Here is a 26,667-nt window from a genome sequence, read left to right on the forward strand (position 1 = left end):
CAGTATTGGCAGTAGGACAATATCACAGAATGCTCATCAGTATTGGTAGTAGGACGATATCACATAAGATTTGTCAGTATTGGCAGTTGGACGATATCACATAAGATTTGTCAGTATTGGCAGTAGGACGATATCACAGAAGATTTGTCAGTATTGGCAGTAGGACGATATCACAGAAGATTTGTCAGTATTGGCAGTAGGACGATATCAGCATATTTGTCAGTAGTGGCAGTAGGATGATATCACAGATTTGTCAGTATTGGCAGTAGGATGATATCACAGAAGGCTCATCAGTATTGGCAGTAGGACGATATCACAGAAGATTTGTCAGTATTGGCAGTAGGACGATATAACATAAGATATGTCAGTATTGGCAGTAGGACAATATCACAGAAGGCTCATCAGTATTGGCAGTAGGACGATATCACAGAAGGCTCATCAGTATTGGCAGTAGGACGATATCACATAAGATTTGTCAGTATTGGCAGTAGGACGATATCAGAAGGTTCGTCAGTATTGGCAGTAGGATGATATCACAGAAGATTTGTCAGTATTGGCTGGAGGACAAAACCACATGAAGACTTGTGCGTTTAAACTTAATGAATTAAATCAAATTCAATAAACATAACATCCCCTCAACCACAAATGCATTAAAAGAATTGAATTTCACATCTGGGTAAATGATGAGAGAAGCAGGTCTAATCTTGCTAAACACCCCCGAGATTTCAAGGCTCTCTTATCACCCACGTCCCTTCCCTGCTGCTACTGTGAATTATTAATGTCTGTGTAATCAGATTGTAGTTTTAGGCCTTGCTTTGTCACTGAAGGGATTTAAGTTCACTGATCAAGAATTTCATTAGTGTAATATCTGAATACACTGGTCACCAGCTTATGGGGGGCTCCTCAAAGGCAATTCTGTCGGTCTGAAGACCAAGAATGTTTTCATTCAGATTAGAATTTTAATATCCAGATTCCATTACTTCAAAGTGTATGAAATGAAATTTCAGTTTTCGATTGAAATAAAGATTCTGAATAATTTCTTATCTTATTGATCAAAAAACAAACCAAACACCCATTATGGGTCAGTACAGACAATTAAAAGTGTTTCTACTTTGATGTATTTATCAGGTGAAATGGACATGTTCTTGAACACTCGAGAAAGAGTAGCTAAGCACCAACAATGCATTATAAATGTATAAACAGACATTAGTGAAAGTATTTCAGAGGTTCACTGAAATTGTAAACTCCAATGAGGTGAGTAAATATTAAGTTGCCAACAGGTTTTTACATTTTCATTTTTTTAGTAAAAGCATTCTTGAAAATAGATGCAAGGATTTTTTAAGGCTTGTGCTAACCTTTGAAGAGTGAGGCAAAAGCCAATATATCCTGAGAATTCAAAACGGAAAAAGTGCCCTTATGATCTTGACATGTTTGAAGGTCAGACAGAGAATCACCACGTAATCTGCTGATATACTCTGACCGGTATAGTACTGTCATAGTCTGTCGTACAGACCCTGAAATAAATATATCCAGAAAGCCCACGCAAGTCTAGAAAATGTGGCAAGTCTAGATTTCCTCAGCTTCTGAAACTGAAGAAAGTCTCAGGGCTCCTTTTCATTATATTTTTTTTTTTTTACTATGAACTTTTTTCAGTAAAATATGTTCATTTCAGAGACTAGTTGTTAGTCTTAGTACTGTCATAACACTGACTCTATTATATGCATCACAACATGTGAGGTGAGGTGAAACTGGGTTTAATGTCGTGCTTGAGAATATTTCGCTCATATGACGTCATGCATGCGTGTGTATGTGTATGTGTGGCTGCTTGTACTAGCCCAGACTGAAGCTGGTTTTATAGTGCTAGCTCACTGAGATACCATGCCGCAGTGAAGCAGGAATATCCCACTCAGACGCATTATACTGACTCCGAGCCGACCAGTCCTTGTTGTACCCATTAATGCCGAGCGCCAGGCAGGGACCAACAAGTACCATATTTTAACGTCTTTTGGTATGACGCGGTCGGGGATTGAACCCGCGACCTTCCGCTCTCCGGGCGGACACTCTAACCACTACACCACAGACTCTCATAACACTCATGTTAATGTACAATTGTCACAATGTTGACTGGCACTGCCAGTAGTAGCCCATATCAATACAATGTAACATTTCATGGGAGTCATCAGTTCATTTGGAACAGTGGTTTTATGAAAGGAGATAATACATGACCTGCAAGTTATTGCATACACTGATTAGTCTTATTAAATTGGAAAACATTTTCACAAACTGGGTATAATGCAAAAAAGCAAACTTATCAGTCCACAGATCTACTGCTCCAAAACATATTATACAATAATATAAAGATACATAAATGTAGTTTTCCATTTCAAGTAACAACTTTATTTACTTCCTGAAAATATCCCCATGTTTTACATCTGACCAGCTACCGATCTAATACAGGTGCTGTGTCTATCTGGTCAGTTGTGTTTTCATGACCAGTACAACCAAGTCAACAGAAACACACTGCACCTCACAAAGAACAAATTGAACCCTACTCCAAGTTGTGTTCATTTCCGCTACTAAATCTGTAATCACATTCCCCATCTACTACCGAGGTCTGACCGTTTAAATGGGTTTGTCATCACGCTCTTTGTCACAACAACTACTCTTCCTGCTCAAACTGTCTCTATTCTGTCTTTAAGTGGAAATTGACCAGCGAATGACTTGTCAGTTTCTCAAGTAATAAATCTAATGAACTGTTTGATGGACTCATTGACGCCATGGAGAAAGTAGCAATGGGAGATTGGCTGTGACCCTCCCTCCCTTGTACGTCCCCCTCGGCTGGCTGCACACCTTGATCAGTCATTAGTCCAAGTCTCCTATCCAAACAATACTTGTGTGAATATAGGTACACAACATTTCAGATGGCCCTCATGTACTCTGATTGTATAAACTGGCTCATTGCATATCATTGTACCCCAAAAAGATCTTGTGTCAGTGTCAAGATACAGATATAAAAGTGTTAAACATGGTGTAAGACTATCCAGCTTGTTAAAATGGTGTAAGGCTATCCAGCTTGTTAAACTGGTGTAAGGTTATCCAGCTTGTTAAACTGGTGTAAGGTTATCCAGCTTGTTAAACTGGTGTAAGGTTATCCAGCTTGTTAAAATGGTGTAAGGCTATCCAGCTTTTTAAACTGGTGTAAGGCTATCCAGCTTGTTAAAATGGTGTAAGGTTATCCAGCTTGTTAAACTGGTGTAAGGTTATCCAGCTTGTTAAACTGGTGTAAGGTTATCCAGCTTGTTAAAATGGTGTAAGGTTATCCAGCTTGTTAAACTGGTGTAAGGTTATCCAGCTTGTTAAAATGGTGTAAGGCTATCCAGCTTGTTAAAATGGTGTAAGGCTACCCAGCTTGTTAAACTGGTGTAAGGTTATCCAGCTTGTTAAAATGGTGTAAGGTTATCCAGCTTGTTAAACTGGTGTAAGGCTACCCAGCTTGTTAAACTGGTCTAAGGTTATCCAGCTTTTTAAAATGGTGTAAGGCTAACCAGCTTGTTAAACTGGTGTAAGGTTATCCAGCTTGTTAAACTGGTGTAAGGTTATCCAGCTTGTTAAAATGGTGTAAGGTTATCCAGCTTGTTAAAATGGTGTAAGGTTATCCAGCTTGTTAAACTGGTGTAAGGTTATCCAGCTTGTTAAACTGGTGTAAGGCTATCCAGCTTGTTAAAATGGTGTAAGGCTATCCAGCTTATTAAACTGGTTATCCAGCTTTTTAAAATGGTGTAAGGCTATCCAGCTTGTTAAACTGGTGTAAGGTTATCCAGCTTGTTAAACTGGTGTAAGGTTATCCAGCTTGTTAAACTGGTGTAAGGTTATCCAGCTTGTTAAACTGGTGTAAGGTTATCCAGCTTGTTAAAATGGTGTAAGGCTATCCAGCTTGTTAAAATGGTGTAAGGCTATCCAGCTTGTTAAAATGGTGTAAGGTTATCCAGCTTGTTAAACTGGTGTAAGGCTATCCAGCTTGTTAAAATGGTGTAAGGTTATCCAGCTTGTTAAACTGGTGTAAGGTTATCCAGCTTGTTAAAATGGTGTAAGGCTATCCAGCTTGTTAAACTGGTTATCCAGCTTGTTAAACTGGTGTAAGGTTATCCAGCTTGTTAAAATGGTGTAAGGCTATCCAGCTTGTTAAACTGGTGTAAGGTTATCCAGCTTGTTAAACTGGTGTAAGGTTATCCAGCTTGTTAAACTGGTGTAAGGTTATCCAGCTTGTTAAAATGGTGTAAGGCTATCCAGCTTGTTAAACTGGTTATCCAGCTTGTTAAAATGGTGTAAGGTTATCCAGCTTGTTAAACTGGTGTAAGGTTATCCAGCTTGTTAAAATGGTGTAAGGCTATCCAGCTTGTTAAACTGGTGTAAGGTTATCCAGCTTTTTAAAATGGTGTAAGGCTATCCAGCTTGTTAAACTGGTGTAAGGTTATCCAGCTTGTTAAAATGGTGTAAGGTTATCCAGCTTGTTAAAATGGTGTAAGGTTATCCAGCTTGTTAAAATGGTGTAAGGTTATCCAGCTTGTTAAAACTGGTGTAAGGTTAAACTGGTGTAAGGTTATCCAGCTTGTTAAACTGGTGTAAGGTTATCCAGCTTGTTAAAATGGTGTAAGGCTATCCAGCTTGTTAAACTGGTTATCCAGCTTTTTAAAATGGTGTAAGGCTATCCAGCTTGTTAAACTGGTGTAAGGCTATCCAGCTTGTTAAACTGGTGTAAGGCTATCCAGCTTGTTAAACTGGTGTAAGGTTATCCAGCTTGTTAAACTGGTGTAAGGTTATCCAGCTTGTTAAAATGGTGTAAGGTTATCCAGCTTGTTAAACTGGTGTAAGGTTATCCAGCTTGTTAAACTGGTGTAAGGTTATCCAGCTTGTTAAAATGGTGTAAGGTTATCCAGCTTGTTAAAATGGTGTAAGGCTATCCAGCTTGTTAAAATCGTGTAAGGTTATCCAGCCTATTAAAATGGTGTAAGACCATCCTCAATCCTGTAGTTTGATCATTGTCTAACAAAAGAAATTCTCTTGCTATATTTGAAACACCTTCTGTGGATGCTTCCACAAGCATGAGAGCCCACAGACCCACTCCATCCAGTGTCCCAAGAGTCTGTTTCCCCTCCACTGCTGTCAATTTCACACCTGGCTGGTCAGGTAATGAATCTGATAACTCCCTCTATTGTTCTGGGGACAAATGGTCCATATCTCTGTTCCACCCCTCAACAAGCATAAATCAGTCAGAAAGACAGATTTGTAAAATAAGAAACAGTAGGAGCTAAAACTAAGCAAAACAAAAGACAACAAATCCAATGCAATCCATAACACCAGAATAATGAGAATGAATAGGCATATATTTACATTGCAGTTATATGGATAAAATACAACACAAATCACCATTTCCCATTTTTTAGTAAACACACATTATGTCAAAAGCCTTTTTCAGATGTTTGAAATGACACGCACATAAGTGGCCACACAACCATTCAGACAGAGCTTGAACTGTTACTGTAATGTGTTTATACATAAAAACAGATTGATTAAAGCCACAAGGTCCAAGCATGTGTTCCACTACTACCAGCAGATGTGTGTAATTACAGTTATATCACAGAGTTATCGTACTCCACAAAGCCACTTGAGCCTCAGATTACACTCAGGTGAGCTACAGAGCCTTTGTTCATCCCACACCCACACTGAACATCTCCCAGTAGTCAATGGAGGAGAATCTCCCCACAGGTGATACAGTAATGGTCATATGGTCACATCAGGGAGACTGTTGTCTGTCTAATCCCTCTCTTTATACTGTAAGATCTATTATCATTGTGCAGGCAGGTATAATTTGACCACATGGTTTCATATGAACATCAGTCATGATACCTCCATGTCAGAGATTAATAACTGGTGGAGATGAGATTTACATGGCTTGTGGTCTATATGTAATCATGAAGAAAGCAGAGCTGACATCTTGAATCCATTGTTCAGAAACAAATCTTTTGTCATTTGCGCTGTCACTCAAATATGTCTATTGTTGCCTTTAGAGTCCCATTATTTAATCCCACGAATCTATGGAGGTGGAATTTATTCTATACCAAAAAAATGCATGAAAATGGTGAGAAGTTAGGGACCACAAAGGCATTGCAGTGTGATGTAAAGCATTCTGATAAGATATAAGGCATTGCAGTGTGATTTAAATCATTCTGATAAGATGTACGGCAAGATGATAAGATGTAGGGCCAAGCATTGTGATGTAGGGCCCAGCATTGTGGCGTAAGGAATTGGTCATATTTATGTAAGTGAGTGAGTGAGTTTAGTTTTATGCCGCACTCAGCAATATTCCAGCTATATGGCAGTGGTCTGTAAATAATCAAATCTGGACGAGACAGTCCAGTGATCAACAGCATGAGCATCAATTTATGCAATTGGGATACAATGACACGTGTCAACCAAGTCTGAGCCTGACCACCTGATCCCGTTAGTCGCTTCTTATGGCCAGCATGGGTTACTGAAGATCAATTCTAACCCGGATCTTCATGGGTCCATATTTATGTGACAGTCACATATGTTTGTGTAACTGTCAACTAAACTAAACTATTAACTATACAATGTAATTAGAATTAGTTTTAATATTAGCTCTAGTTATCAGTTTTAGCATTAATATTAGCACTAAGTTATTAGTATATAGTGTATGTAGTTTTAGTTATAGTATTAGTATAAGTATAAGTTACAAGTATTAGTATTAAGATCAGCATTTAATATTAGTGTGCATTATGGGTGTGAAGGATTTTAATTAAGAGGTGATACTACACCTTAAATATCTTAACTTGGTTATGCTTGGGTCAGTCACTACCCTATCACTTCCTTTGTTTCACCCAGGGCAAATGTTCTGGTTGAGTGGCTGACCCTATTGTTCTTCTCAGCTTGCATGCTTTTTAACCCTTACTTGCACCTCAGTCACCACAGAGACAGTCACTGACAGACAACAGCAAGTGCAACATTTTGAAATCTCCTTTACTGCCAAGGTATGTTTGTTTGATTAAATACATAAAGAGATATGTGTATATCTTTTCATAAATAAGAACAGTATATCATGAGGTAATTTGTTAGACATGTGAGAGATTTAGTAGATGCAAAATCTGGATAGGCAGGTATTTGAATAAGTATTTTGATTGATAAGTTTATGAAGCTTTTAATCAAGAATGTGTTGTGTTTGTATGTGTATTTATGATAGTATTAGAATGTTTGGTATATATTGTGTGTTATGCCAGATCTGTAAATATGTGCTTAAAGTGTTTCTGATTTGATAATAATGTCTACATGTGTTAGGACATTATGCAAAGAAGTTAGTTTTGACTATTTCCATATTTGTAGGTAATTTGGTAAGACTTCCGCCCGTATCCCCCTAAATTTTAACGATGAGGAAAATTCCTTTGTGGGGGCATTTTCAGAAGTTGGATATGTCTTTTAGTATGTTCAGATACAGTTAAAGAAACATGTTAAAACTCATCCTTATCAGATGAGGAATATATATATTCAGGTGATATGATTTGACTAGAATAAAATTAAACGGGGGATACGGGCAGAATTCTTTCTGGTAGACTTGACCATGTAGTCGTGGGAGACATGTGACCTGCACCTCGAGGCCATACTTCTGGTATGTTATTATTATCATTATGTAAATATATACAATTAGGTGCACCTATGCTTTACATGCAGTAAGATGTGTTTAGGTTTCATATCTTCTATATCTGGACAACTGTAATTCAGGTTGTTCTATCCTAATTGACAGCATTGTGTAGTAATGGCACTTTACATGCAATGATACTATATTTACCTTCTTCACTTTAAAAAGCATATGATTTATGTGTCATGCATATTTTGGTTTGCAAGACAAATAAATATAATGCCCTGGTTTTAATTATTTTCAATGTTACTGTGCATTTCAGGGTGTACAAAGGAAATACAACTATTTACTGTCATCAAATAAACTGAATCACACCCATAGTCGTGGTGTCACAATTAAAAAAATGTACACTTGAAGCTGCTACATTAACATACTGTGGACCTAACTTTACAGTGGATGCGACACGTACTAACACACTGTGTTACTCAGAGGTGGCCTGGTCACATCAAGCATGGCAACCTGATGGTCATATCCAACTCTATCCATAGTGCACTGATCTGCTGATTCTAAATTTCACAAATGCAATAATGAATCTAAAATGTATAAGGGCCACAATTCTTTCTTATTGCAGAGTCTGTTAACTGTAGAGAATCTCACTGATAAGAAATTCTTCAAAAGGTCATGAGCATAAAAGAAATCCTTGGTTTCATCATTGTCCAAACAGATTTGTTTTTTATTTATTTGATACACACATTTACACATATTACTTGAAATATTCTCACTACACAAGCAGATTCTAAACCAAAACACTGACCAACAAGCTATAGCAACCTAGATGACTGACATATTAATGATCCACACATAGAATACTAAAATTTTGCAATTACAATTTTATTTTATGGCATCAGTTACCACAATTCCAATTTATCAGAGCAATGGGCAAATACAAACACAATATCTCATCATCCCCAAAATGCTCTTAAATCTATCAGATCCAAATCAATGAGTCTCTATTTTCAGAAAGTCAACAATCTGTTTCTTTGATATTTGGTCAGTTGATACAGTGTGAATGGATTTCATGGTCCGTTATCAATGGAAAGGCCAGTTAGATTCAGGGCTCATTCAGTTTGAAGGAAACACTCAGCGTTTAAATTGGGGTTTGATTTCAAACGTGCACATTAAACCGACATATGATGATATGATAGCCTTCATGAAGATTGAAAGGATTGTTTGTAACAATGACATGTAATCGTGGATCATTCCTCTCCCTAAATCAATTCAAAATTGAATACAAAATTCATATGTGTTTGGAAACAGGAAATACATTCATTACAGAAATTTAAAATCATCATTTGAATTTTACTTTCCATTTTGACACAATCAACAGAATCAAATTCAACGTCCTTCACATTTAATTAAATGAAATTCTTCTATCCAAAATTTTCCAACCATCATCGGGAAATGATGAAATCATAAATATCACTTATTCTATAATAAAGAACATACTCTTGCTTAGTCAAAAATACCCTCTACAATTTAAAAGAGAAGACTATTTTCCATAAGTAAGAATACTAACTACTCCTAACTTTGATCTTACATACCAAGAGTGCACTGCAACTCTTCCAACATCCTTACACATACAGTGGCAGAGGTACAGATAAGCTGTGTATCTGCGTAAATCACGCAAATATTTATGTGAAAACTCAATTCCTATTAAGTCTATTGAGTACAAGTACGCTTGACTTTTTGTAAATACTCAATAAATGTGATCTAGCATGCGTACACACAAAAATGTCAAATCTTAGCTTGCTTACCGGTGGATAGGTAAAATAACTGAGGTGTATTGAGAGGTTCTATTTCAGGACATGAACTTGACAACTTGCAGTCTTTCTTATCGTTTCTCATATCATATATCAAATATAAATAACAAACACTAACATTTAAACTTTATTATATTTTTAAAATAATGGAAAATTTCAAAATACCCAATTGAGTTTGAGTGAGGTGAGTACAATGTATTTGGTTACTCAAAGGAAACTTAGGATACCCAATCGAGATGAACACACGCAAGTACATAAGTCAATGACCAAAAAAGTTATCTGTAGCTCTGCAGTGGTGAGTACATCTGAGCCAAAAGGAGAGATCCCCACACAAACAGTGGCGAGTACTTACGAGTCACATGGAGAGATCCCCACACATACCGTGGTGAGTACATCTGGGTCACATGGAGAGATCCTGACATTTACAGTGGTGAGTACTTACAAGTCACATGTAGAGATCCACACACAAACAGTGGTGAGTAGATCTGGGCCACATGGAGAGATCCCCCCACATATACAGTGGTGAGTACATCTGAGCCACATGGAGAGATCCCCACACATACAGTGGTGAGTACATCTGGGCTACATGGAGAGATCCCCACACATACAATGGTGAGTACATTTGAACCACATGGAGAGATCCCCACACATACAGTGGTGAGTAGATCTGGGCCACAGGGAGAGATCCCCGCACATATACAGTGGTGGGTACATCTGGGCCACAGGGAGAGATCCCCCACATATACAGTGGCGAGTACATCTGAGCCACATGGAGAGATCCCCACACATACAGTGGTGAGTACATCTGGGCCACATGGAGAGATCCCCACACATACAGTGGTGAGTACATTTGAACCACATGGAGAGATCCCCACACATACAGTGGAGAGTACATCTGGGCCACATGGAGAGATCCCCACATATACAGTGGTGAGTACATCTGGGCCACATGGAGAGATCCCCACACATACAGTGGTGAGTACAGTCACATGGAGAGAAGTACATCTGGAACCACCACACATACAGTGGTGAGTACATCTAAACCACATGGAGAGATCCCCACACATACAGTGGTGAGTAGATCTGATACATGGAGCAGTGGTGAGTACATGCTACATGGAGAGATCCCCACACATACAGTGGTGAGTACATCTGAGCTACATGGAGAGATCCCCACACATACAGTGGTGAGTACTTACAAGTCACATGGAGAGATCCCCACACATACAGTGGTGAGTACATCTGAACCACATGGAGAGATCCCCACACATACAGTGGTGAGTAGATCTGAGCTACATGGAGAGATCCCCACACATACAGTGGTGAGTACATCTGGGCCACATGGAGAGATCCCCACACATACAGTGGTGAGTACATCTGTGCCACATGGAGAGATCCCCACACATACAGTGGTGAGAACATCTGAACCACATGGAGAGATCCCCACACATACAGTGGTGAGTAGATCTGAGCTACATGGAGAGATCCCCACACATACAGTGGTGAGTACATCTGGGCCACATGGAGAGATCCCCACACATACAGTGGTGAGTACTTACAAGTCACATGGAGAGATCCCCACACATACAGTGGTGAGTACATCTGAACCACATGGAGAGATCCCCACACATATAGTGGTGAGTAGATCTGTGCCACATGGAGAGATCCCCACACATACAGTGGTGAGTACATCTGAACCACATGGAGAGATCCCCACACATACAGTGGTGAGTAGATCTGTGCCACAGGGAGAGATCCCCACATATACAGTGGTGAGTAGATCTGAGCTACATGGAGAGATCCCCACACATACAGTGGTGAGTACATCTGAACCACATGGAGAGATCCCCACACATACAGTGGTGAGTAGATCTGTGCCACAGGGAGAGATCCCCACATATACAGTGGTGAGTACATCTGAGCCATATGGAGAGATCCCCACATATACAGTGGTGAGTACATCTGAATCACTTCCTGTCACTGTTATTGGTGGTACACCTGACTTACCTGAGCTTCTACATGCAAACATCACACCTCCCAGTACAGTCTGTATCATTCATTATGTGGTTTGTTGCTGGACCCCAAGTATGATGTTGCTATGGGTAACCCAGAATCAGGGCCATTAGGAAAACATGCACAGAAAGAATTATGCTTTTTGTACAAATATTTGATTAAGACATATTTTTTCTGTTGAGGCTGGAGTTTGAAGGATTATGGAACATTTCACATTATGGCTGTGTGTGACAAATATGGGTGGTTGTAACTGACACAATGTGTCTCACCAGCACTCATATTGTATTAAAACAAACATAGAAATACTGGCATGAACATGATCATATACACTGCTTAAATCTAGATCAGCCATTTTGCTTCTGTTTTTGGTGACTTTGTAAGATGGCTGAGGAAGTTTTTATTTTATTAATTCATAGAGTATTTCCACCAATTTCCAGTCCATGACAACCTAATGAATTATATTTTCCTAACCATTTCCATAATTAGTTTAAAAACGTCACACATATTCCAACCATCTCCTGTTAACATATATCCGTTCGAACTTAAATATGATCTATTTCAAAATGAAACATTGAAACAGAGTTCAATCAAGTAAATTTCCCTCAATGGTGCGAAGAAAGAACAACTGTGTACTATCAGAAATCAGTGAAGCCCATTATTGTACATGGAGGACTTGGATCTCTCCATCTAGCAGAGAAGTACTTCACCAATATTCCTTAAAAAAACAAATCTAGATCAATAAAACTGTTATTAAAGAATATCTTCGATAAACTTAATTTGTGTTTCTACAAAGATCTGCAAGAAACTCACAATATTTATCTTAGAATGTTATGCGGATGGTGGACAACTTGCACAGAACTGCACATACATTCACATGCATATTTGTGTGCATGTCTGCACATGCATTACTGTTGCATCAAAAAGATATTGATATTTCTTCAGGACGATTGTCTCAATATATGTCACCATGACCCAATGACTAATCCTGATAAAACTAACGTAACAATAAATTTGACTTCAGCGCAAACAACTTGAAGCATGCAATATTATCATTAATTGTCTCCGATCATCTTAGAACACTGAATTGGGTCCAGTTGTTGTCATTGAACAGGAAGGTTGCAACTTGTATTCATGTATCACAATATTTGGTACTTGTTCATCATGGTGCCTGTTTATCACTATGATATATTGTACCTGTTCATCATCATGATATATTGTATAAAATGACCTCCAAGCAACAAAATACTCAGTCCGTCCTTCCTTTAAAAACACAAAATACTGATTGAAATAGACACACAACAGAGTAAGACATGAAAATTAAATAAAACATTTTGTTGTCACAAAACAATGAATACTAGAAAGAAGTGGCCCATAAAATCCCCTTCAACACAGACTTCAGGTGGGAGTGATTAAAGGGAGATAACTCATCAGTAATAATGAAGCGATATTCTGCTTTAAATTGTTCAATCAATCTATTTTACTGGGAAGAACCATCAATATATGTTTCAGAAACATGCTTCCTTCAGTTCTTTCTGACAAAGAGAAATTAACCAAAGCTCCAACTGTAGAATTGTTGTAGGTGAACAAAGGTACATGTTACATTAAAGAATGTTTACAGGAAAACAGCGACAGCAGTTCACACACTGATTTTCATTAAAGGTCACATGCAACGTAAAACACAGCTTTGCAGATTCTAATGCCTTTCGGTATGGACTTACCGAAACAAATCATCAAAAATGCAAATTCAACTTTGGTGTGAGCTATTTTGCTAATGTTTTGTTGATATTTCACAGGCACAAGCTTTTTATATGTTATGACAGTAGATTACCGATTTAACTGTTTATATAATTTCATTTGTCTAATTCACCACACGTTCTTCTTACCGAGTCACTTTCTCAGTTCGATACTTAAAAGCAATGCCATTATTTAGCGTTGACAGAATTTCTAACTGTGATATGGATATGTTGTTGTCACAGACTCAATATCTGTTTTATTGACACCTATGTGTCTGCCTGCCTGTCTGCTAATGACAATATACAATACACAACTTCGATCACTGACCACATGCACTTTGAACTTAACACCTATCAGGCTATACACCATAAACAAAATGCATTGATTTATTGCCCGAGTTCGGTCTCTGTCACATTATGTAATTACGCAGACAGGCAGGTGTGATACTTGAACACATGACATGTTATGATGTCTGTTGATTGCAAAATGTTATACACAAAAAATGAGCACGTATTTACAAAATCCAACATCTCTATATATACACACACAATGAGCTGTGAGGGTATATGCAAATGAACCAGCCATTACACTTGAGTGCACACCCACCCGCTCTGACTGGGTTCGGTATCGCGGCTGCTTCGTTTCTAGGGAAGTAAACCCAAGTACAAAATATTGCACTTTTGATTTGCGATTGTACGCTTATAATTTTGTTTATATGTTTTTTCATAACCGGCAATGTATATTATATGTCATGAATAAGCGATAATTGTGTTTTAATTATATTTGATTTTTTGGGTTGCATGTGACCTTTAAGTACTTGTGAATATCATCTATTCTGGTGCTGGTACATTTTGGTATATAAACAACAGGACAGGCTAATACTCTACCACTATTATTAATACTGTCAGAGTAGGTGATATTGTTACTGCCATAATTTTGTCTCTGAAAACAGTCAATATAATCTCCATAATAAATTTAAGTTACAAACAATAAATTGTAGGACCAACATATATGAAAAGTCGTTCCTACCTGACATAATTAAAATTTGGAATTCATTACCTGGTAATTTAGTATTTGCTAACTCAATAGGTGAATTCAAATCTCTGCTTAAAAATGATGAATCAAATAATTATCTAGATCTAAATTATGGTAGTCGATTCTGTCAGATCGTACACTGTCGACTTAAGCTCGGCTGTAGTGATTTGAATGCGGATAAAGTAAATAGACACATTTCTAACAACCCTGGATGCGCTTGTGGATACCACAATGAAGATACTGTTCATTATCTTTTTACATGTAAGTAATACACTGCTATTAGAAATAATACCTACTTCTATGTAAATGGCCACAATCTCCAAACTGTGTTATACGGAATACCTCCGGCAAACAACAACGTCAATAAGAACATAATAGAGTCCCTGCATCAATACATCTTTAAGTCTAAACGAATTGACAAATTATACTAACAATTATATGCAATCAATTAATGAAGTGTAGCTGCAAGCTCAATGTTTATAAGCACCTACAACGCACATATATGATTTAATTTGTCGGTTTTTGTATCCAGTTCTTGTGTATTTTGTTTAAATGATGTACTAGTATGTACTGGTGAGGTATTGATATAAGCAGAGTTCTGCTTGTTTACCAAACCAGATTCTCTAGGAATAAAAATATGTTTAAACCATAAACCAATACTGACTCATTGGGACCAAATGTAGATACAATGTCACAATGTCAGTCAGTTTGTAGAATGTGACATTCTGATACAGTAAGATTCTCATAATATCAAGCTACAAAGGGAATTGTTCTGCAGTTATTAAGCTATACAATGCCAGCAAAACAGGTAAAACCTACACAGGTAGGTGTGTAGATATGGGTAGATGGGTGGACAGACATATCGACAGATGGGTAGATCGGGAGGTTAACGGGTAAAAGGACACTTCGGTAGATAAGGAAGTGAATGGTTGAAGGTTGGGTAGATGGGCTCAAAACATCTATGACTGTTGAGTGAGCTATTTTCCATGTACTGGAGATGACACTAGTCTTCACTTCAGATGGCCAGGTTGGGGTTGGTCCTCCACAGTTCTTGTGAGTGTCATCATCAGAATGCCAGTTGGCAAAAGAATTTGTTTGTGCTCCATCATCAAAAGAATACAGATTGCAAGTAGATAATGGAAACTGTGAGGATGTATAGTGCGTCTGCTTCAGGTTCCCTTAAACATTCTAGATATTGTGTTGACAAAACTGCCACAGATTTGCTGTAACAAAAATAACAATATTAAACACAACTTTGTTGTTGCAAATTCCACTTGTGTGGACGTAATGGCTAAGGTGTGTGCGTTAACCGAGGTTGAGGCTGCCTGCCTGTTGGTGTAAAGAGGGTTACGGAGGCCAGATGTTTTCCCTCCCCAGACACGGGGACTTTAATCACCTGGGGGGGCATCTCAAGCAACAACCCTTCAGGAAGGCAGTAAGTACTGTCCAAACAGTAGAATAAAGATAATGACTGCTTGAGTAATGAAGCTTGATCTATCAGACTGCAACACACTGTAGCCTAGAACAAGTTTGATTGTGTTTAGCGAGTTTATTGTAAGTGAAATCATTCATATACATGTATTAACCTCAGTCTTTGCATAATTTGTTGTTTGATGTCGGAGAATCACTTAATGAATGCTTGAACATGTCTTCACATTTGGACTGGAGTTTATTCATGGTAGATAGATCACATTTAGTCATGTTCACTATTTCAAAAGTTTGCTTATGTTATTAACTTTGTGATAGAGACTGATATTTGCTTCCAAGGCAACTTTAAGCATGATATTTGTTGTGTTATCTATATGGAACTTGTAATCAATTATCATTTTGATGATTGGTACTAGTAATGGGTACACACCTAGTTCTATGCGACAGGCCCAGTTTTGTGTTTTCTTGCCTACTCCTAACAACGATTTACAAAACTGAAGCTGCAGTTTTTCTGGGAGCAGTGTGTCAATATTTTTTAGCATTGTAAAATCTACACCCCAAACTTCACAATTGTATAACATTATTGGTTCTATGAGGGTTATAAACAGTCTTACTGGAATATCATCATGAAAGACCAATGTTTTTAATATATGATAAGCACCTATGGCTTTCCTAGTGAGTGCTTGCATACAACTTTTGAACTTTCCATTCTCATGAGGTTGTATTCCAAGATATGTGTACCTGACACTTGTGGCTATTGTTTTTCCTTGTGCTGACCATTTAGAGTTTTTGCTGCTTTTATTGTTCTTTCCAAAGATGACTACTTTGGATTTATCATGGTTAATTTGTAGATTATTTATGGTGCAATATCAGTGATAAAGGTTGAGGGTCAGTAAATATAATTACATGTATTAGCTACAAATCTGCAGAGCAGTGATCGGGATCCTCTCTTATCCGGTGATCACATTTAGGTCCCAAAGAAACAATATTTTGCTGTGTCAATTTTCATAACAAAATCAGAATATTGTTTAGAAGTGAAATAAACTGTTCTGAGTCAGCAAGCAAGATTTCACACATCCTAAACTGTACTGCAGTAGTACCAATGAAGGCAATGTGAAAACAGTCTTCCATAAACTAGTGCTGGTATGACATCCAAACAAGGCAATCACAACACTCTCTTAAAGTTATGGATATAGAAGGCTTTTGTTTGTTTGGTGTTGAACACTGCTGCACTCAGCAATATTCCAGCTATACGATGACAGTGTAAATTATATAAAGTCTGAACTAGACTATCCAGTGACTGACATCATGAGGATCGATCTACACAATTGGGATATGACAAGCATGGTTTGCTGAAGATCTAAGCAAGATCTTCACATTTTGTATGAAAGATTACCTTATTTGTCTACACAAATGAAAAATCAAGTAAATAAAGGATATGCATGAAGGTATCCAGAGTCATATGCCTCCTACATATGATTCTATGATACAACAGAACACTTCCCTTAATGTAAACAGGTGCCTTCTGCCTCATGTCCCACTGTCTATCAGTCAGTGCCAGGCATAATTACCTTACCTTGAGGTGTGTGGTCTAAAATCTCCTCACACTATCTGGTGGGGTATCTTTACAGGCCAGGCACTTCACCCTCTTGATACTGACATGGAGCGATAGTGTAGCCTATTGGTTACCCCACATGGGTACAATGTGTTAAGTCCATTTCTGGAATTCCCAGCCGTGATATTGCTGGAATATTGCTAAAAGCGGCATAAATCTTATTCACTCACTCACTCACTGATACTGACAGAAGTGTGATTGCAGTGAGTGAATATGGTTTTATGCCACTTTCATCAATATCACAGTTGGAGATACCAGAAATGGGCTTCACACATTGTATCCATGTGGGGAAATGAACCTGGGTCTTGGGTGTGATGAGCCAACACTTTAACCACTAGGCTAACCCACTGTCCCAATTTGATGGGTAATACACATTTCTTTACGTTATTGTTTGATTTCATTTCCAGACCAGTCAAATCTAGTCTTGTTATGGGCAGCTCCACCTTTGTCTCCAGCCAGTGATCATGAGAGAGAAGCCCAGTGGCCTATGTTCATGCTGTCCTTCGTGTGAATAATGTCGTAGTCTTATTGAACATGGACACCAAACTTGAATTGAAAATGTTTGAAGTGAAAGTATAGCTAATTAGTTGGTCCAAGTAAATTTGGTATGAATAATCATGTCTAAAACCTGTTACTCTCTTTGCTAAAATGTTATAAGACTCTATTTAATAATGTTTAAGCAAAATACTCATTGTGTAATCAACCAGTCAATAAAACTGATATCAAATATCAGAATATACTTCTATTATTGTTTGTTTTGTCACTGTCAGCAATGTTTCAGATACATCAAGGCAACCAACTCATATAGATAACGGATCTGATAAATCAGCTGGTTGATGTTGATGGGCAATTACTGTATCATTCCATCAGGGCATGATGACGCAAGGTCAACTAGTCTCCATGTCTCACCACAAAATTCAATCAGTCAACTCCAATACAAACATGGGGAACAAGTGACAAAATCTGCTCAGATTGCCAAACTGTCCAGTCTTATCCCAGGTTTCCTCTCAAGGGTTGATATATATCATGTCTCAGCAGAAACATGTGAACATGCTGACCTGGCTGACACCAGACCTCTTGGACCAGATTCTGGTGAGGGAAATATCTGTCATAACTGTGCGAAGGTGTTTACCTGTTTAGCAGCGTGATTGATCAGGGGCACTGACAGGTGTCTGGGAGGTCGAGCACTATTCATCGCCCAAGGAAGGAGGATACAATAATACAGCCATATTATCAGTCACCAGGTAACCAGTACCAGTCACACAAGCAATGGTAATAAGTTGCTTGGGCGGTAGGTTAATCCTCTTCCTCACAGACTTGCTGGAATCATTTGGCTGGTCTGCAGTCACCATGTCAGCAGACTAATGCTTAGTCTCTGAATTTATATAATTTTTATTGTAACAAATAAACACATTAGAATTGGAAAGGAGCCCCAGGGAGACCAAAGATTCAGAGTTGGGGAAATCTGGACTTGCTTATTTAGGGGCTAGGCTGTAGGGAAACTATATGGTTCAGGGACTATGAGACAGATTATCATATCAGCTGTGTCCCTGTATCTTGGAAAGAATATTATGTGTCCACCATGTTTTTCTTCCATGTGCCTGTCATGAACATTGCAAATTAGATTTACTTGAAACAGCATGCAAATTTTGCAACTCCCATTTTACTGAGACATGACACAGACTGTCGTTCATACATCAGTCACATAGTACCACTCCAGACTGGAACTGCTGTTTAATATATTCCTGTCACCTTGCTGGGAACTCTTTTTACCTTCTGTGTAATTACACATGTTGTAGGCCTGTGACAAAATAAATATAAGGTGCTAGTTTCAAAACTCTTCAATGCAAAAATGCAGGAAATATGTTCAGCCATACTTGAACATACAAAAATAATTGACATACAATGTATTTGTTTTGTATCATTATCTTAAATATTAGATGACAACAAGAATCAAAGATTGTGGTTCATCTGATGTACACCAGGTGAACAGTGATGATGCAATATTTGTGTCACAGGGTCCAGACAGTGGGCCAACCTTGTGTTATTATTACACAGTTAATAGAAGAACATGTACATGGAGATGACATTGTAACTGATGATAGATTCATTGATTTAGATATCTTTACAGTTACACAATCAATGACAATGTTACATAAAGTTTTGTTTCACAGCCATTATTTACCAAATGCCTTGAGTTTCATTCTGAACCAACAATGAAGGCAGATAGTCTGTCGTACAAACCCTGAAGCAAATATATCCAAGAAAGTGCAAGTCTAGAAAATGTGGCAAGTCTAGATTTCACAGCCAGGACTCCTTTTCATTATATTTTTTTTTTTTTACTATGAACTTATCTTTCTATAAAATATGTTTAATTCAGAGACTAGCTACAGGAATCTGGGTAACGGAAACGTACTGGAGCCATACCGGTTTCTGGGTAATTTGTAAGTTTCCGTTTTCCGGAAACCTGAAGGAAATTTAGAGAAACGGTCCGGAAACCTAACTGAAACTTAGTTTCCATTACATTTCCATTTACATTTTTTTCTGTGTAGGTGTTAGTCCAGAAGGCAGACAATTGCAAATAATACAGCAGACAAAACCTACCTATTAAAGGTGCTGCTAACAACATATGTATGTGACAGAAACATCCAAGTGTCTCATAAAGCCTTACAGTGGCACAGAGTAATCACACCCTGTGTGGTCAGTGTGCTGTCTTCCACAATTACATGCAGTGATTGCTGAGCCTATGCAGTCTTCTTCTAAAGCTCAGTAAGTTCCCAAAGCCTGTAAACCAACATGAACCCTACAATTTCCCAAGAAGCTATGTTGAACTGAATGTAGACCACTTAATGTGTCAGATGCTGTTTAGGCCGACTGATGCCTCCACTGAGTTATGCCTCATCACATGGAACTTGTACAGGCAAGTGTCCGCAACAAACAGCAGGGCTTGGCAGACCTGTATTTCTGAACATTGGAACCACCAACTGACAGCACTGTGCTGACTGCTGTCAGAAGGCGATGATGCATTGCATTCATCTCTACAGTTGGAAATGTTTCATACCTTGTCAGGGCAGTGAGATAGCCTAGTGGTTAAAGTGTTTGCCCATCACACCGAAGGCCTGGGTCCAATGTGTGAAGCCCATTTCTGGTGTCTCCCACTGTGATCATGAAATCATGAAATCCAGATCATGAAATGTTGCAATGTTCAAATTATTAAATGGAATCGCTTTATTATGTGAGTGGGTATGTAATTAGGAATATGCTGATTCGGGGACAAATGTTGATAGGTTGTGTGACAATGAATGAAATGAAAGATTTTAAGGACTGACCTTTGTGTTGGGGCATATGGGGTACTGCAAAACTGAATGAATGTCAGTGCTAATGATCATCATTACAAGTTAGAAAGCAGTATAGAGGGATAAATAATTTAGTTTTGAGCCAAATTTAATTTAACAAAGTAAGAGCTGTGCAGCTGTGAGTGCTGCAGAATTAAGATGAAATAAATTTCATAATACCATAGTGGTCTGTCTGTAATATGTCAAGAAACCACTAACCAATTCAGGCAATGAATGAGTTAGTGAGTATGGTTACTACACCGCTTTTAGCAATATTCCAGCAATATCACGGTGATTGACAACATAAATGGGCTTCACACATTCAGGCAATGAAATCTTAAACTCCACAGTTGCCCATAAACATGTATAGTTTGCTTGTTGTATGTTTAGTGAATGAGTGAGTTTAGTTTTATGCTGCACTCAGCAATATTCCAGCTATATGGCGGTCGTGTGTAAATAATCGACTCTGAACCAGACAATCCAGTGATCAACAGCATGAACATCGATCTGCACAATTGGGAACCGATGACATGTGTCAACCAAGCCAGCGAGCCTGACCACCTGATCCCGTTAGTTGCCTCTTACGACAAGCATGGGTTACTGAAGGTTCATTCTAACCCGGGCCTTCATGGGTATTGTTGTATGTGTACCTCCCTTAAAGGTCACATGCAACCAAAAAATCAAACATAATTAAAACACTATTATCACTTCTTCATGACATATAATATGCATTGCTGATAATGAAAAAACAAATAAACAAAATTATAAGCGAATAATCGCAAATCAAAAGTGCAATATTTTGTACTTAGGTTTACCTCCCCCGAAACGAAGCAGCCGGGATACCGAACCCAGTCAGAGCGGGTGGGTGTGCACTCAAGTGTAACGGCTGGTTCATTAGCAACTGCCGCCGGCTCATTGTGTGTGTATATATAGAGATGTTGGGTTTTGTAAATACATGCTCATTTTTTGTGTATAACATTTTGCAATCAACAGACATCATAACATGTCATGTGTTCAAGTATCACACCTGCCTGTCTGTGTAATTACATAATGTGACAGAGACCGAACTCGGGCCATAAATCAATGCGCGTTTTGTTTATGGTGTATAGCCTGATTGGTGTTAAGTTCAAATTGCATGTGGTCAGTGATCGCGAGTTGTGTATTGAATATTGTCATTAGCAGACAGGCAGGCAGACACACAGGTGTCAATAAAACAAGACACTGAGTTTTGTCTGTGACAACGACATATCTATATCACAGTTAGAAATTGTGTCAACGCTAAATAATGACATTGCTTTTAAGCATCGAACTGAGAAAGTGACTCGTAAGAAGAACGTGTGGTGAAATAGACAAATGAAATTATATAAACAGTTTATTTACCGTCATAACATATAAAAAGCTCGCGCCTGTGAGATATCAACAAAACATTATGAAAATAGCTCACACCAAATCCTTCACCGAGTATTCACTAGACACCCCGCTTTCAAGTTGCGCGAACCTATATTTCACTGCGCACGTGCTATGAGCGCAGCCCAGCTGTTGAAACCCGTATTCCCCAGAAAAGTCTGGGGAAAATTAGTGAAACGTTTGAACTCCGATTTCGCGCGTTTTTTTTCATCGCGTTATTTTTCAACTTTATAAGTTGAATTTGCATTTTTGACGCTTTGTTTCGTAAGTCCATACCGAAAGGTATCAGAATCTGCAAAGTTGCGTTTTACGTTGCATGTGACCTTTAAGCAAACCTTGTAGTTTCAAAAGAAAGGATCAAGGAAATGATTAGCCCATGAGGACAATGGTTCACCATCTCTCTCTATATTGATACTGTCATGATTAAGGAACATTGAGTCATGATATTTCCACAAGCGAATATTCTATCAATGTTTTAGGAAAATACTGAAATGCAAACACATTGACCAATTTTGCTCTAAATCTAGAGATATCATAATTATGAAATTAACTGTCCAGTTAATCAAAAGGTCACAGCCCTTACTAAAGCTGAAGACGCCTGTTTTCACCCTCCCATGATATGCAAAAGTATGTTGCTTACCCCGTAACATACTTGTTTCAGCATCGACTCAGGTGGGAATGGTATCTTCAGCTATTGACTCAATAGTCGTGTGGTTATATGCAATTAACTATATTCCTGAAGTGAAATATGTGATGCCCTTTTCATATGGTTGTTTTGATTCAAATCACAGAGTTTAATTTTATGAAATGGCAATGTTGGATTAGAAATCTGATCATATAGACCCAAAATTGGTTTGTATGCCATTTTGACAAGCTCGTTTAGGAATCAGAACAAGTTAAGAAACCCAAAATACAATCTTAAGGATTTAGAATAATTGTATTGCTAAGGTTGTTTTGTGCATGTGGACCCAGCTCTATTTTTAACCTAATATAAGGAAATACTCAAGGGTTTGAAATGCTTTAGTCCTTTTGTCTACTAGCAAAGACTTGCACCATGATTGCCACATGTCATCTCCAACAGACATACTCCAGATATGACATAAGGAAATACATACTGGGCACTTCAATATATTTACCATATTAAATCCTGTGCAAATTCAATTTCTAAGAAGAGTGAGTGAGGTTATTTTTATGCCGCACTAAGCAATATTCAAGCTATATGGCGGCGGTCTGTAAATAATCAAGTCTGGACCAGACAATCCAGTGATCAACAGCATGAGCATCGATCTGCGTAATTGGGAACCAATGACATGTGTCAACCAAGTCAGCAAGCCTGACCACCCGATCCTGTTAGTCGCCTCTTACGACAAGCATAGTCGCCTTTTGTGGCAAGCATGGGTTGGTGAAGACCTATTCTACCCGGGATCTTCATGGGTCATTTTCTAAGATTATTTTTCTGACAAAAGTGCTTACTATTAAAGGAAATTTGGACACAAATCTGTGAAATCCTATGGAGATAAATTTGAAGGAAAATAAACCAATTAAGTATAGTGAGTATCACAGGACACCTTCAGCCACAAGATCCTGAAACATTGTAACTTTCCCGTCTTCCAGATATCATTATGGGCAAAACTGTAACAATTGGTCATCATTGCTACTTGCAATGAAGTGGACCGATGTGGTAGGTTGATTACTATTCAGTAGAGCCTTCTACATGTGTAGATCTATACATTAGGTGAGTGAGAGGCTAGAACATTGGCTATGGTAATAATCCTGCTGTAACAGAAAGGAAATCAATAGTAGGCATCATGTAAGGAATCGAACCACACGCCTAGGGCAAGACACAATACTTTAAGCACAGCACTAACCCACAATTCCTCATTTCTACAAGAGCTGCATGTACAGGGTGATAGATCTACTGGGGTTCACTGTGCTAGTCATGCCTGTTTGTCCATCAATATGATATACAGCTGTGTAATTAAGCTGCAAAGAGCTCAATCAATGCAGTTCCATACCCAACACAAAGTATCAAAGGACAAGCTTACAACAATTCTGACTTCACTTTTACTTCAGAGGCATACAGTAAGGTATACCAGCTATTTCGGTTCACAGGTGACTGGTAATCATTAACTGTACTTTGTCTTTGTACCCATAACCAATGACTGAATGCATTCCCATTGAAAAATCAATGTGTACTCAGCGACCCCTTTACTAAGATAAACACATTTGGATAAATCGCAAATATTTCCCCAACCTGGATATCAATATATAGTAGCAGTACTAGGAGTGGTACTATGGGACTAATCGCCAGGGTATGTGCTGTTTCTTAGAAACTGATGGCACAATCCATTCGCTGCTAATGACCAGGACAACCGATGCTGGTAGCCATGCCTTAAAAGGGCTCAAGCTCCTCAACACCTGGTTTCATCACGTGTGTTTTCACAAAACATTTCATGATATGAAAACCTGAAATGAAATCTGTTTCATAGCAGGCTGCCTCAGTTTGCCTTCATCTCTTATTCACAACTTATCAACACAAAATATTTCCCCTCTCTTCAAAACTTACAGTATTGAAGAAAACTTACAGTTTAAAAAGACTTTCAAACTATTTTTCCATTCAATATTTTCTATATTATAATATGTGTACTGTATAAACGTGTTACTATGTAAGTTAAAAGCCAGTACAATCCTAACAATGTTGTTTGGACTTGTCACTAATATCATGACAGTAGGACTATCTGTGATAAATGACAACTTCAATCTCTCTGTAATTGCCACAGTGGGAGTTACTTGTGAGCGAAGGTGTGAACTCTCACATTGTAGTTAGGTAGTATTTATCATGGTCCATGTCCAAAAACACTTAAAGCAGCCAGGTCTGTATAATCTCAGACACTAAGTAATGTCATGTTTTTCTAGGTTTCTGAAAAGCTAAACAAATTACACGTATGTAACTTACATGAATGCTTGGCTCTTCCAAGTCATCGCCAAGGCAGGTCAGTGATTGCAGGCGTCGAAGCATGCTTCAATACTCATGTATCCCGAGGCTGGACGTGCACATCACAGGCAAGTCAAGATATGGTCATGTCCTCACTAGGTTTCTTACAACATTCACGAAAGTTAAACATCGGCCTTTCACTTCACCAGAAATGAAAACAGTAAAAGATAACTTGACCAGGCATCTACATAATGTTCCAAATGATTCTGTATTATTATTTCATCTTACCATTTCTGAGCTGACATTTTGGAAAATTGATAAAAGCACAAAAAACATTCTTTTCCCCCTAACCTCATGGGCAACCCTGGTGCCAAGTGTTAGAACCCTATCATATCACCCTTTCAGAACTGTGATCAGTATGACCTAACTGCTTCCTGACTATCAGTCTGCAGCTGCCTGAACTGCCTGACAGTGTTATCCCACTTCCAGTGCATCTACTAGTGTCTACTGTCAACACCTGTCTTAACGCTTTACACACTCATCATTTAAACACGATCTTGAAAATGGCAAATCTGACAAGACATTTAAGTTATTCTGTCCTTCACCAATTGCTTAAAAAATTATTAAATAAACAGTCACCAGCAAACCCTACTGTATACTCAAGCAAACAAGCATGCAGTAGTTTCCATTGCAAAAACAACCCTGATAAAGCCACAATATACTCTTTCTATACTTACATTTTAAATATAGAAGAAATGTGAATCTCATAAATGGGATTATAAGAAAACTTGAGCTGTCAAAATTAACTGTTAATCAAGTCAGTATAACATAAAAACTTACAATAACTGAACCTTTTCTTTTGAGATGCACCATGTAACGTCAGTCAACAACTTAATCCATTTGACCGAAAATCTTATCAGTTACATTACAAAAACAGTGAGAAATCCCCACCAAGCCCATGTATCTGAAATTGCTTGAGTCACAGTGGTACCCAGCTGTACTCTCCACAGCCACCCCAGCCTCTACCTGCTTGTGTAGAGTTTACCCCACATTCCCGGAATCACTGGGGTATCATCACAACGCCAGCATATCTCTCTCCAGGGTCAGCAAGTCATCAATACAATACTGATTGATTTCATCAAATTGGCCAACATATCCCTGCATAACACACTATCACCATCTACAGTTACTGACGCATGTTGAAGAGCCATGTTTAAGAACCTGGGCTTTTCCCACATGAATCACTGCAGTCGGGTTTTCTGCTTCCTTATTTCTGGGCTGAGTATGGGTGGAGTACAATGTCTGAAAGTTTTCAGTGGGACCGATTATTCAGAACAAATGAAACAGGAACATTTAAATTATATCCTGCTTATTTCCGTAAGTACTACCATGAACATTAAAACTATTAAGATAATTTTACACCAGCTTCAGACCTCTTAAAACCCATACTACTATCTCCAGATAGACTTCAGTTTTTAACGTATATAAAGAAAAAGATGGTTCTATGTTTGTCATTGGATACTTAATATGCCACTTGAGTGTTGAATCTTACAATGTACATCAAGGTAACTTCAGCTGATCACAGTGATACTGTTAAACACTTGATGCCCTCTAGCAACAGTAAAACATCACTAATTGTCACTAATTGTGTTATCCAACATTAAAACAGCTTCTCAACTTTGTATTTTACACTG

At 38.2% G+C, this 26,667-nt stretch overlaps 1 protein-coding gene across 1 annotated transcript in view; it reads right to left on the bottom strand.

Annotated features, from left to right (window-relative positions):
* The window catches only part of LOC124253949 (tensin-1-like), a 253,052-nt gene that overhangs the window by 185,163 nt on the left and 41,222 nt on the right, over nucleotides 1–26,667 (bottom strand).

The sequence above is a fragment of the Haliotis rubra genome, unplaced genomic scaffold (genome assembly GCF_003918875.1).
Source record: "Haliotis rubra isolate DU_JTF1 unplaced genomic scaffold, ASM391887v1 Scf56, whole genome shotgun sequence".
Lineage (NCBI taxonomy): Eukaryota > Metazoa > Mollusca > Gastropoda > Lepetellida > Haliotidae > Haliotis > Haliotis rubra.